Here is a 14,282-nt window from a genome sequence, read left to right as displayed (position 1 = left end):
GGTGGGAGGGCTGAATATGGGAGATGAGGCTAGGGAGGCAGGCCGGGGCCAAGGAGCAGCAGACCTCACCCTCATGTCAAGGAGTTTAGACACATACACATCCTAGAGTCAGTTATTGAAGATCTTCAAACGAACAGAGTGACATGGTCAGTTTGAGGGATTCTGTTTTTTAGGCCCCAGAGCAAGGCATTCAAGATCTTAGTTCCCTGACTAGGGATCAAACCTGGGCCCCCTGCACTGGGCCCCAGCCAGGGAAGTCCCAGTTTGCATTTCAGTGTAGAGGGGAGAGGGGATATAGAAGCCCGAGAGGAAGCTGTTAGTCCAGGGATTTGGGCCACTCAATACTGTTAACACTCAGTCATCACTCTGTTCGGCTCCATGCTAATTACCTTATACAGATCCCATTCTCCCAGGACCCTCTTTCAAAGACTGAAAAACTGAGGTGTAAAGAAGTTAAGTACCTTGCTTTACTTGGTAAGTGGTAAAGCCTGGATTTGCACCATGGTGGCACACTTCAGGGCCTGTGCTTTCAGTTTCTGTGCTATATGGGTTCTCACTAGCATCACAGCAATAATAATAATGCTATGTTAATGAGGTTTGCCGAGTGCATATTCAACTTTGGACTCTTACCTCAGGTTTAATCAAGTTCTAATCAGGCTGGCAAGGAGGATACTGTCCAGCTGGAAGGCCATCCCCAGAGCCCAGAGTCCAGTGGAGACAGTGCTCCAGGCCTTGCTGTATCCAAGCCACTCAGAGGGAAGTGACCTGGCCACCTCCCCAAACTGCTGACAGTGACCTTTGGCAGAGGCATCCAGAGCCTCGTGCTGCAGTTGGCCGACAGCCCAGCCAGAACGGCTGAGCCAGTATGGCCTGGGCAGCTGCGGGGCCTGGGCCCCAGGGGCCTCCAGACACCCTGGCTTAAAGCCAGGACACTGTACAAGGCTGCTAGAGCCCATAGTGTTGGACCCAGCATTAGGAGCCCAGCTTGGTCACTGATGTGCTATGGAATCTTGGGCAAATCCCTACCCCTCCGTGGGCCTCAGTTTCCTAGAAGGTGAATGAGTAAAACTTGCCCCTTCCTTACGTGGCCTGTGATGGGCAGGGCACTGGGAGTACCACAGAGTCATCTCTTCTGCCAGGAAAGCTGACCCTCACGTTACTTAGGATCTCTCCTTAGTGCCAGGCCCTGTGCTCTATACTGAGGCCACAGAGCAGGCCTGAGCTGACTCCTGCCTCCAAGCAGTTCCCAGTTAGTTGTGGGACTGGGGGACAGACAGTAAAATCAATTGCAGCCCAGTGTGGTAGGTACTGTATTGCATAGAGAGAAGGATACCTGTGGGGCTCCAAGGAGGGAGCAGCTGCCTCTGTCTGCAAAGACCGGGAGGGCCTCCAAATAGGAAGAACAGGGAACTGCACCCTGCATCTTCCAGGTCAAGAAGGGGGTGGGGTGCGTTCCTATTGAGGCAACAACCTGTGCAAAGGCCTGGAGGCAGAAAAGACTGGTCCGTTGAGGAAAAGGTGAGCATCATATGGCAGGTGGTGGGGAGGGGAGTGTGTATGTGTTCAAGGAAATGGGGCTGAAGGGGCAGGTGGGAGGCAGCATGGGGCCGCACCGAGTCCCAGGCTGCCAAGGCGCAGCTGAAGACTCCTCGGCCAGAAGCAGAGCCCACACACAGGCCTCGTGAGCAGCTGGGAAGGAGCCTCTGGAGCCCCAGGTGGCCGGTTCCTCCTCCCTTCCAAGGCCAAAAGTCACCCTGCCCTCCTGTTCAGGGCACTCCATCCCCTCCAATCTCAGACAAAGCCCTTCACAGAGCAGCCCAATTATCTCAAGCACCTCATCCTTGGGAGCTTCATCCTCTATCTTCTAGGTTTCCTTGGCAGTCCAGTGAGGCAGCTGAGGCTCAAAGCCACCAGGTGGTGCAGAGACAGTTTTAAGCACCTGTGGGTCAGTCCCCATGTTAATCTCTGGAGAAGGAGCCAGACAGGATGCCTGCAAGGAGCTCACAGTCTGGCTGGGAGAACAAATGCTAAACGGGGGAGCATGCTGATAATTAATTATTTACTGTTGTTTTGGTTGTTTAGAAAAACACATCAGCCATAAAAAAAGAATGAAAATAATGCCATTTGTAGCAACATGCATGGACCTAGAAATTACCATAGTAAGTGAAGTAAGTCAGAGAAAGACAACCATCGTATAATATCCACCTATACATAGAATCTTTAAAAATGATGCAAATGAACTTATTTACAAAACAGAAGTTGAGTCACAGATGTAGAAAACAAATCTGTGGTTACCAGAGGGGAAAGGGAGGGATAAACTGGGACATCGGGACTGACATACACACACTCCTATATATAGAACAGGTAACTAATAAAAACCTACTGAATAGCACAGGGAACTCTCTCCAATATTCTGTAGTGACGTATACGGGAACAGAACCTTAAAAAAAAAGTGGATATACCTGTATGTATAACTGACTCATTTTGCTATACAGCAGAAACTAACGCAATAGTGTAAAGCAACCATAATCCAATTTTAAAAATTAATTCAAGGGTGGGATGGGAAGGGGGAGGAAGGCTCGAGAGGAAGGGGATATATATAATTATGACTGATTTGAGTTGTCGTACGGCAGAAATCAACACAACACTGTAAAGCAATTACCCTCTGATTAAAAAAACATAGTGAAAAAATTTTTGCAACAAAAAATAATAAAATTAATTCAAAAATTTAAAAATAAATTAATAAATAAATGAAAAATACATGTAGCTGGAGAACTTTATAAGAGGGAGCTGACCTCTCCGGGCAGACAGAGAAGGCATTCCTGAGAAGTAATGTTGCAGTCTGAGCCTGAGGAAGCAGAGTTGCTGGCTTACTCATTGAAGCAGGAGTGGGGAGAATGTTACCAAGTCCCAAATGACTTGTCCCAGGTCCTCTGTTCACAAAGGGGATTTGACTCCAGGTCCACTGTCTCACAGTCCTCCTCCCGTCAGGATTTTTCTCTAATTATTCAGATGTCACCAGTAAAGAATTTCCATATCTTTGATCTTGCTGGATCCTCCCTGAGGTAGGGCCCACCTGCCCATTTAGAGGCAAGCTGAAACATAGGGAGTCCAAGTGACTCACCCAAGTCCACACAGCGAGTCAGATCTAGGGCAAGAACCCACATGTCTGGGCTCTGAGATACCCGATGAGATCACAGAGGAAATTCGATGCTGTCTTTCCCAGCTTTGCCTTGGACCAGCCCATCCCTGGAATGACAGACACCCAAGGGGCTTTCCTGGAAAACAACTTCCTTGAGGGACATGAGAGCTGCTAAGAAATATTTTCAGCTCTGGGGCAGCCCCATGCTAAGTCCATGTTCCTGGGCTTAGCGTGCCCAGGAACCTCCCTTACTGATAGCCCTGAGCTCAGAGCAAACACTTGGACCATGATTCTTTCTGCCCTTGATGTTTCAAACAGAACTGCTGCTGAATGAAATGGAGTGTAAGCAAGGGCTGGACAGGCCTCTAGGGCACACAGGCACCACCTTCAGAAAGACCTGTAAACTGTAGTAAGCTCTAAGCCCTGGAGCACAGCGCCCTCAAGCCCTGAAGAGGGATGAGTATCTTTGGATCCCAAGGGGATATCATCCCCATTCAGGGGCCTCTGGGTCCCAGTGGGAAGACCTCTAGACCATTACAGATGGATCTTTTGGGGTTTTAATGAGGAGTCTTTGAATACTGTGGACCCTGGTGACGGGGTTCAAACAATAACATATCACTTGTCAGAATCATGGTAACAGTTGAAGTGTTTGCATGTATTTGCTGTGTATCTATGGAGTTGCTTCAGTTCTTTTCATCCCCAGAGCACGCATTCCTTGATGGTCTTATGCTCCACACTGGCCCTCAGAGCTTCATCTTACGGCGCCAAAGAGACTGAAGATGGAAAAATTAAATCCAAATCCCCTTAGAGAAGCACACATCTGGAATCAGACCTTATCCTGTCCTGGGGCCTCCATCTGCCCTTGCACCCTCCCCCCCGCCCCCACCACCCACGCTGGCCCTGCCTTTCCAACTCCTGCTGAGCAGCAGGCCTTAGAAGCCAAATAACCAGCCCCTACTCCCTACTCCTTTCTGAAAAAGCCTTGTCTGGGGAGGTGGGATGAACTGGAGACCTTCATCCTGACTCTGCCTCCTTCCCTGCTTTGCTAGGAGTTTAAGTGAAATCCTGGGTCTGGGACCTCCCTGGTAGTCCAGTGGCTAAGAAGCTGCATTCCCGATGCAGGGGGCCTGGGTCCAATCCCTGGTCAGGGAACTAGATCCCACATGCCACAACTAAAGATCCTGCATGCTGCAACGAAGACCCAACACAGCCAAATAAATAAGTAAAATCATGGATCTGAAAGTACTTGGTAAACTGAAAAACATTGAACTGACACAAACCAGGGAAAACACCACCTGTTTGGTACAGAGATGAGTGGTTTAACATCATGCCTCTGAGGGGCTCACAGTCTGGGTAGACAGACACACAGACCAACATGGCATGGTTAGTGTGACGGCCACAGGGTGTGCCGGGCGCTCTGAGGGTACAGACAACTCCTGAGGGAGAAAGAGAAGGTCTTGAGAGGAGGACACCTTGGAGATGGGCCCTGAGGGAGGTGTGAGAGTTTACCAAGTAGACAAAAGAGAATATGTGCATTTCAAAGGCAGGAACAGCTGGTGCAAAGGCAGGGGGCCTGGAGAGGGAATGACATCCAGCTAGAGCCAGAGTCCAGTCAGGGATGGGCAAATGAGTCTTGGCAAGGCAGTCAGTTCCGTTCAGTTCAGTTCAGTCGCTCAGTCGTGTCTGACTCTTTGCAACCCCATGAACTGCAGCACGCCAGGCCTCCCTGTCCATCACCAATTCCCAGAGTTTACTCAAACTCATGTCCATCGAGTCGGTGATGCCATCCAGCCATCTCATCCTCTGTTGTCCCCTTCTCCTCCTGCCCCCAATCCCTCCCAGCATCAGGGTCTTTTCCAGTGAGTCAACTCTTCGCATGAGGTGGCCAAAGTACCAAAGTATTGGAGTTTCAGCTTCAGCATCAGTCCTTCCAATGAACACCCAGGACTGATCTCCTTTAGGATGGACTGGTTGGATCTCCTTGCAGTCCAAGGGAGTCACGGCAGGGCAAACAGTGCTGAAAAGCTTACTAAGAAGATTTGGAGTTCTTTTCAGTAAATAACAAAACTTCTAAAGTAGGGAAGTGGTACTTAAGCAAGAAATGCTTATTTCAATTCTTCACAAGTTTCAAAATAGAGACTTAGAGTAAGGAAGCAAATTGCTCAAAGCCTCAGTATTAGTCAGGAAAACAGAACTAATAGGAGATATGTATATTGCCACACTTATATTTTTATATGTAAATATTTATACTTATATCTATATAAGATTTATTATAAGTGTGTGTATACACACACACACACACACACACACACATATATATATGGGGCTCTCCAGGTGATACTAGTTGTAAAGAACCCACCTGCCAATGCAGGATATATAAAGAGACACAAATTTAATCCCTGGGTCGGGAAGATCCCCTGGAGGAGGGCATAGCAACCCACTCCAGAATTCTTGCCTGGAGAATCTCATGGACAGAGGAGCCTGGTGGGCTACAGTCCATGGGGTCGCAAAGAATCAGACACTACTGAAGTGACTTAGCACACACACGCATATATAGGAGATTTTTTTTGTAAAGAATTGGCTTGTGCGGTTATGAAGGCCAGCAAGTCCCAGGATCTGCAGGGTGAATCAGCAAACTGGAGGCCCAGGGGAGCTATGGTTTAATTCTAGTTCAAGTCTGGAGCTATCTGGACACCCTGTGATCCAGTCAAATTGGCACATAAAATTATCACATCCTCACAGCTAAACAGTGGTAGGGCTCAGGTTCGATCCCAGGACTATCTGACTCGAGAACACATTGCCACAGCAGCCTCTGGGCAGAGATCCAGGGCTCTCCTTTCCCAGCCTGATCTCCAGCCTCATGCCAGCTGGAAAGAAGCAGCCAGTTACCAGCCAGGTCAGGCCATGGGCCAGCCAGAGATAACCAAGCGGGGCTTGGGGAAGGACTAAACAACAGCTTCTCTGTTTTAGGCAAGGCTTTACAAAGGGTTCCACGCCCTCTTGGGTGACCAGGTGAGGACAAGGGGGTTGGGGCTCCAAAGGAACTGGCCAGCAGGAGCAGGACCTCCTTTGCTCACATCAGATGTCTAAACAGCTGTGCCTCTGTCTCCCTCCCCACCTCCTGCTCCCTGACCTAGAGAGTCATTGCTTTCAAGATTGTTGGAACTGGAAAAGCCCCCAATCTTCCCTTCTTCAAATCAGTTCCACACCATTATGCAGGTGGCAAAACAGAGATCCAACGGGCTTCCCCCACTGAGCCAATTCAGTTCTTGTCAACCCATGTTTATAGGTCTCACTGCGTTCTACCGTGTAGAGGCTCAGATGGTAAAGGAACAGAAGAGGCAAGTCCAAGAGAGCGGTTACGTGACTCTCTCCCCACCAGCCTGGAACCCCTAAGGAATAAAGATGCACCCACCTCTGTACCTCCAAAGTGAGCACAGGGCCTAGCATAGAAAAGGTGTGTGTGCCGGCTATTCAGTAAAGTCCCCCCATGTCCCACAAGGTCCTGGGGTACCTACGAGAGACACAGAGAACAGAATCTTCATGGGCTGGGGCTAGTATAAAGGTGGGTGGTGAGAGAAAAGAAGTGGAGGATAAAACATGACAGGTTCCAGGCTTCAGCTCCTGGGTACATGGGGGTATCCTTCCCTAATTTGAAGGACAGCTGGAAGAACTGCAAATCTAAAGGGAAGACGACAAGCACAGCAGGGACCCTGAAATTATGAGTAAAGGTCTGGAGAAGGAAAAGTAAAAGGTTTGTTTGGGGAAGGCTGTTGGTATGTCTTGGAGAGCAGGAAGAATTAGGTATGAGTGGTAGGAGGTTTGGAATGGAGGCTGAGATTGGTCCTTGATTCCTTTCTGGCAGTGGAGAGCCACTGCAGGTCTGTAACAGATCCTCAGAGAGATGATTCCAGAAGTCATTTCCAGGACCTTCCCTGGTGGTCCAGTGGCTAAGAGTCCAAGTTCCCAATGCAGGGCGCTTGGGTTCAATCCCTGGTCAGGAAACTAGATCCCACATGCTGCAACCAAGAAAGCATTTGCATGCCACAACAAAGATAAAAGATTATGCGTGCTGCAACTAAGAACTGGTACAGCCAAATATATAATTTTTTTAATTCTTAAAAAAAAAAAATGTCACTCCCAGTAAGCACCATGGAAACAGCACCGCCAGATTCCTCAGGGAGTAGGGGAGATGAAGCCAGACTGTGCCCACATCAGTGCCCACTTTCTTCCCTGTTCACCATATTTCTTCCCTGTCCACAATATTTACCCCTCCCCATTGGGCCGATGAAGAAACTAACACAGGGAAGTGAAGTGTGTGCCTGGGGTCACAGCTGGGAAGAAGAGAATCACTTGGAGCCCATCCCCCTCCTACCTTACAGAGAAAGAATAAGAGGCCCAGAGGGGAAGGTCCCCATTTTGCCCATGAGGAAGTAGAAACACAGGAAGGTTGGGTCTTTTCCAAGCTATTCAGTAAATAGTGATCAAGCCCTCCAAACATCCTGAGTGTTTTTTCATCTCTCCACAGAACCAGGCCTTTCTACAGTCCTCAAGCCCAGAGTTTCCAAAATACTTGTCTTGGCCGCTGTATCTTTGGTTCAAGATGATGCCACTGAGGAACCAGATGCAACCTGACTGCATACTGAGACCCAGGGAGGGGAAACAACCTCCCGTCACCCAGAAAATCAGGGTCTAAGGTCAACGGCTATTTCCCTGGGCTGTCCCATAGAGTGGCAGGATAGAGGCTCGAGGGGTGGTGGGAGCAGCCTCTGGGTGACCCTGGGAAACGTCTCTGGGGAAACGAAGATTCTGAGGCCCAGAGACGGCCAGGGGCTGGCCCCAAGCTCCATCAGCTGAGACCTGCTGTTGCCCTACCTCAGCACTTGGCGAACACCAGGTACTTTCTGGCAGTGAGGAGGATGGGCCCGGCCCCCGCACTCACCCCACATCCCACCATGAGAGGGCACCAGGACAGAGGGGCTTTCCACTCAGATCCCCGAGAGAAGTTGCTCCATCATCCTGTCTCACCACAACCATTTCCTTCTCTAAAAACTCCCTTCCCCACAGGCCCGGAGGCCAGCCAGGCTCTTCTCAACACAGAAGGACTAGCTTCTCGGGCTGAAGCCAGGCTGGGCTCAGGAATGTCCCAGGAGACCCTCTTACCTCTGCCACGGCCACAGAGGGTGTGTGCCGGGTTGGCCCCAGGCTGGGCGGGGCCTGAAGCTAGCCCCTCTCTGAGAGGAAGAGTCACACACTCCCACGGTTGCAAAGGCTTCACACACACAGGAGCTCACTTAATCCTCCCAGCCAACCCGCAGCGGCGGAACAGTTATTACCAATGGCCCTTTTCCAGGTAAGGAAAGTGAAAGCAGGAAGGAGCTCTGAGTAATAACGACTTTTCCGTCTGACTGAGCAATTTGTTCCTCCTAAGGGTCTGCTCAGTAGTGTATCAGCAGAGTATCAGGTTCTGAGTTTTGTTTAGCTTTCGCAGACTTTTTTGGAAGTTGCCCGGGAAAGAGCCAAGCCTCACCCGTCGTTTCCAAAGTGGAAGCCCCCTGGATTGGGAAAACCGGAGCAGGAAAGGAGACTTGACTTAGCGAAGTTCACACAGGGCAAGTGAACTAACTGGCTGGGGTCAGACTTGGCGGCGGGAAGTACCTGCCAGGCTTGTACCCTGACACCCGGGCTGCCGCCTGCCACCTCCCATCCCTAAGGCCTCAGCTTCTCGGCCCTTCCAGAGCTCACGCCTCCGGTGGGGCCGCAGACTGTGGGAGCCTGGTGTGCTGAAACCCATCGATCTCTGTGGGTGGAAAGAGTCCGACCCCACCCGCTTTGGGCGCCGGCAGCTCCTCCAGCCCCCGCTGGCCTCCCTGACCCTTCCAGCCCTGCCCCCGGCCCACCACCTATACGCCGAGCACCTGAGACTTGAAAGGCTCCACCCCCAGCGGTGCGACAGGTGTAAGGGGCGGGGCCAGGCCGAAGCTCTGCCCCTTTACCTGCGGAGGCCCACCTTGGGAGACGAAAGGTTCGCTCCCCCTAGAAGAAAGAAGGTATGGCTGGTAGGTGTCGCCAGCAGTTACTGACTCACACTCATCCATTCTTTCATTCAACCTCCCTGATGTTTATTCATGGACTTCCTAGGCAAATTCTTAAACCCCAGAACCTGCTAATTCTCTCACTAGACTCTTCCGGACAGCCAAACTGGGTCACGCCTTTTTCTGAACCCTGGGGACACAGCAATGCATAAGGTGAACACAATCTCTGACCTGGAGGAGTTTAGTAGTGCAAGGGGCACAGCAGCATGTGTCTGGTACTGTAAAGGATGGGCACAAGGCAGCAAGGAAACAGTGAAGAAGCGTCATATGTAACAGCATTCCAGGCAAGGCTACAGAGAGGAGTGGTGTCCCACCTGGATCAGGAAGGGAGCAACAACTGGCCAATGGTGGAGTTAGCAATAGTCAGATCAGATCAGATCAGATCAGTTGCTCAGTCGTGTCCAACTCTTTGCAACCCCATGAACTGCAGCACGCCAGGCCTCCCTGTCCAGCACCAACTCCCGGAGTTCACTCAGACTCACGTCCATCGAGTCAGTGATGCTATCCAGCCATCTCATCCTCTGTCGTCCCCTTCTCCTCCTGCCCCCAATCCCTCCCAGCATCAGAGTCTTTTCCAATGAGTCAACCCTTCGCATGAGGTGGCCAAAGTACTGGAGTTTCAGCTTTAGCATCATTCCTTCCAAAGAAATCCCAGGGCTAATCTCCTTCAGAATGGACTGATTGGATCTCCTTGCAGTCCAAGGGACTCTCAAGAGTCTTCTCCAACACCACAGTTCAAAAGCATCAATTCTTTGGCGCTCAGCCTTCTTCACAGTCCAACTCTCACATTCATACATGACCACAGGAAAAACCATAGCCTTGACTAGAAGAACCTTTGTTGGCAAAGTAATGTCTCTACTTTTGAATATGCTATCTAGGTTGGTAGCAATAGTAACAACCCAAATGTAAGCTCTTTTCAGTCTCTTACTGTGTACTTTGGCTTTCCCGGTGGCTCAGAAGTAAAGGATCTGCCTGCCAATGCAGAAGACTCGAGTTTGATCCCTGGGTGGGGAAGATCCCCTGAAGAAGGAAATGGCCACCCACTCTAATATTTTTGTCTGGGAGATCCAATAGACAGAGGATCCTGGAGGGATGCAGTCCATGGGGTCGCAAAAGAGTGGGACACAACTTAGCGACTAAAACAACTATGTGCTTTATTTCCATTAATTTTCATCTTTATCACAATCTTGGGAAGTAGAGATTATCACCTTCATTTTACAGATGAGAAAATTGAGGCTTCAAGAGTTTAAATCAATTGTCCAAAGTGATACAACCAATAAATACAAAACCCAGAATCTGAGCCAGGTCCATATCTGAGTTTAGACCTAGATTTAAGTTTAAAAATACAGAATGTTATACATAAAGGCCTGGAGGCTATATCAAAAATATTAACAATGGTAGTCTCTGGGAGATGAATTTATATTATTATACATTTGAATTATGTATGAGATGAGATATCTATGTATGTTAGAATTCACAATTTCCCTATGGCAGATTAGTTTTGCTTTCTCCAATTCTATTTTCTTTCTCTAGAAATGGAAATTGCTTGACAGTGGTGTTTTCCCCTTGATTACAAAAATATAGGGTCATTTTTGAAAATCAGTCCATTTCAAAATAATCATTTCCAGTGATTATTTTCCCTCTGTGTTTTCCTAACTTACTGCATCAAGCATATATTACCTTTGTAATTTGAAAGCAAATGCTATTTTTAAGAAATGAATTGCACACATCCAGGACTGAGTGATCCGAACAACTAGAGCTCAGACAGTTCCTGAGAAAAAGGCTTGGGGGTTTTGGTTGACCTCATACCAGAGTGAGTCATCCCAGTGAAGTAGCTGCCAAACACTGGGCAGACAAGTAGAAATGCAGGTCCCAGACTGGAGAAGGAAACCTCCCTTGCACCTCAGGGCTGTCAGACTTTAGGTGGGCTGGAGAGCTGCCCTGCAGCTGAGGAGAACCTGAGTGCAGTTGAAGGACCTTGGAAAAGAGGCACCTGGGGAGAGGTCTTCACAATACACCTACAGTTGGCATGCAGGTATGGGCAGGGTGACCAAGGGGGCTTAACTTGTCTGGAGAAATAGTGAGCAAGGAGAGGCTAGAAGCCCATCTCACTAGTTGATCACATTAGGAGACCTCCCTAATGTTTGTAGACTAGGAGTAGGAAGAGATACATCCCCAACTCAATATCTCAGAGGGAATGTGCTGAAACTATTAACAGTAAGCAATAGTGATAACAATAATGAGAATTGGTGTGTGCCAGACTCTTTGTGCCTAGCACATTATATATAATACATTATAATATATGTAATTATATACAATATATAATACTAATTATGTTGATTATTATATATAATACATGGTATGTTATATAATTGGAACTTCTCAAGTGGCTCAGTGGTAAAAGAATCCTCCTGCAATATAGGAGATGCAGGTTTGATCCCTAGGTGGGAAATATCCCCTGGAGAAGGAAATGGCAATCCACTCCAGTATTCTTGCCTGGGAAATCCCATGGACAGAGGAGCCTGGCAGGCTACAGTCCAGAAGGTCACACAGAGTCAAACACCACTGAAGCAACTTAGCACGAACACAAGTGTGTGTCTGTGTGTGTGTGTGTGTAGTTAGGCATAAAGGGCCTGGTTGGTACATATAATCAGTGGCTTTCAAATTCAATCTATACTAGACTCCTCTGGAAGGCCTCTTGCAACACAGACTGCTGGGTCCCACTCCAAGAGTTGCAGATTCAGTATGTCAGGAGCAGGGCTAATTCACAGGTGATTAAATGTGGCTGGTCTGGGAACCACACTTTGAGAACCACAATATACTTTATCTTATTATTTGTCACAACCACCTTGCAGTAGAGATTCTGTTGTTATCCCCATTTTACAGATCAAAAAACAAACAAAACAAAACACATCATCTGAGGTTCCTCACAGAGGCAAAATTACTGTTTACAGCTAGTAAGTGCCAGAACCTAGATTTGAATCTAGGCTTTCCTGACTCCAAAGTTCATGCTTAACAAAAACAATCAGTTCTTTTTTTTCAATTAATTGATAAGTAGAAATCAAGATTGCATTGTTTGAAATTAACACAACATTGTAAATCAACTATACTTCAATAAAATTTTTAAAAAGATTCTATGGTTTGGTAACAAACTTATAAATTGTTCCTTGGAGTTATCAAAAAAAAAAGTCAAAATTTTGATCCCCAGAAGAAGCTTGACAGGAGTTGCCAGTGTTTCAGAGGTACAGAAAGAGCAATGCCTTGAGGGAGGAAGAGGGACTTTGGATATACCTTGTCCAAGTTTTCTCAGTTCTTACAGCTTCAGGATCTTGTGCTGTGGGTTCTCTGCTAGAGCAGTTGTTCTTCCCTTTCTTAGGATGCAATATACCAAATGTGCATTGACCATCTTGTTCGATTGAGCAGGGTAGGCTGAATGACGGCCACCAATGATATCAGGTCCTAATCCCCAGAAGCTATGAATGTTACCTTATATGGCAAAAGGAACTTAACAGATGTGTTTATATCAAGAATCTTAGACCTAAACAGACATTTCTCCAAAGAAGACATACAGATGGCCAATAAACACACTGAAAAAATGTTCAACATCACTCATTATTAGAGAAATGCAAATCAAAACTACAATGAGGTATCACCTCACACTCTTCAGAATGGCCATCAGCAAAAAAAAAAATCTACAAACAATAAATGCTGGAGAGGATGGGGAAAAAAGGGAACCCTTTTGCCCTGTTGGTGGGAATGTAAACTGATACAGCCACTATGGAGAACAATATGGTGATTCTTTAAAAAACTAGGAATAAAACTACCATATGATTCAGCAATCCCACTACTGGGCATATGACCTAAGAAAATTGTAATTCAAAAAGACACATTTAATACTTAGGAATAAATCTACCTAAAGAAACAAAAAACCTATATATAGAAAACTATAAAACACTGATGAAAGAAATCAAATATGACACAAATAGATGGAGAAATATACCATGTTCATGGATTGGAAGAATCAATATAGTGAAAATGGGTATACTAACCAAAGCAATCTACAGATTCAATGCAATGCCTATCAAGTTACCAATGGTATTTTTCACAGAACTAGAACAAATAATTTCACAATTTGTATGGAAATATAAAAAACCTCAAATAGCCAAAGCAATCTTGAGAAAGAAGAATGGAACTGGAGGAATCAACCTGCCTGACTTCAGACTATACTACAAAGCTACAGTCATCAAGACAGTATGGTACTGGCACAAAGACAGAAATATAGATCAATGGAACAAAATAGAAAGCCTAGAGATAAATCCACTCACCTACAGACAACTTATCTTTGACAAAGGAGACAAAAATATACAATGGAGAAAAGACAATCTCTTTAACAAGTGGTGCTGGGAAAACTGGTCAACCACCTATAAAAGAATAAAACTAGAACACTTTCTAACACCACACACAAAAATAAACTCAAAATGGATTAGAGATCTAAATGTAAGATCAGAAACTATAAAACTCCTATAGGAAAACATAGGCAAAACACTCTGACATAAATCACAGCAAGATCCTCTATGACCCACCTCCCAGAGTAATGGAAATAAAAGCAAAAATAAACAAATGGCACCTAATTAAATTTAAAAGTTTTTGCACAACAAAGGAAACTATAAGCAAGGTGAAAAGACAGCTTTCAGAATGAGAGAAAATAGTAGCAAATGAAGCAACTGACAAAGAATTAATTTCAAAAATATACAAGCAGCTCATGCAGCTCAATACCAGAAAAATAAATGACCCAATCAAAAAATGGGCCAAAGAACTAAACAGACATTTCTCCAAAGAAAACACATAGATGGCTAACAAACACATGAAAAGATGCTCAACATCACTCATTATCAGAGAAATGCAAATCAAAACTACAATAAGGTACCATTTCACGCCAGTCAGAATGGCTGCTATCAAAAAGTCTACAAACAATAAATGCTGGAGAGGGTGTGGAGAAAAGGGAACCCCCTTACACTGTTGGTGGTACAGTGTACAGCCACTAT

The 14,282-nt window shown here is 46.7% G+C and overlaps 1 long non-coding RNA gene across 1 annotated transcript in view; it reads right to left on the bottom strand.

Annotated features, from left to right (window-relative positions):
- LOC104986396 overlaps window positions 1–8,505 on the bottom strand; it is a 10,605-nt gene extending 2,100 nt beyond the window's left edge. Inside the window, exons 1-2 of the long non-coding RNA XR_825033.1 lie at window positions 8,306–8,505; window positions 6,558–6,656 (exon numbers count right to left, since the gene is read on the bottom strand). This is a non-coding gene — a long non-coding RNA (uncharacterized LOC104986396). The remainder of the gene's footprint in view (window positions 1–6,557; window positions 6,657–8,305) is intronic.
- Between the last annotated feature and the right edge of the window lie 5,777 nt (window positions 8,506–14,282).

Source organism: Bison bison, unplaced genomic scaffold (assembly GCF_000754665.1).
Source record: "Bison bison bison isolate TAMUID 2011002044 unplaced genomic scaffold, Bison_UMD1.0 scf7180017864068, whole genome shotgun sequence".
NCBI classification, from domain to species: Eukaryota; Metazoa; Chordata; class Mammalia; order Artiodactyla; family Bovidae; genus Bison; species Bison bison.
Note: the sequence above shows the minus strand (reverse complement) of the source record. Positions and strands in the feature narration are given on the sequence as shown.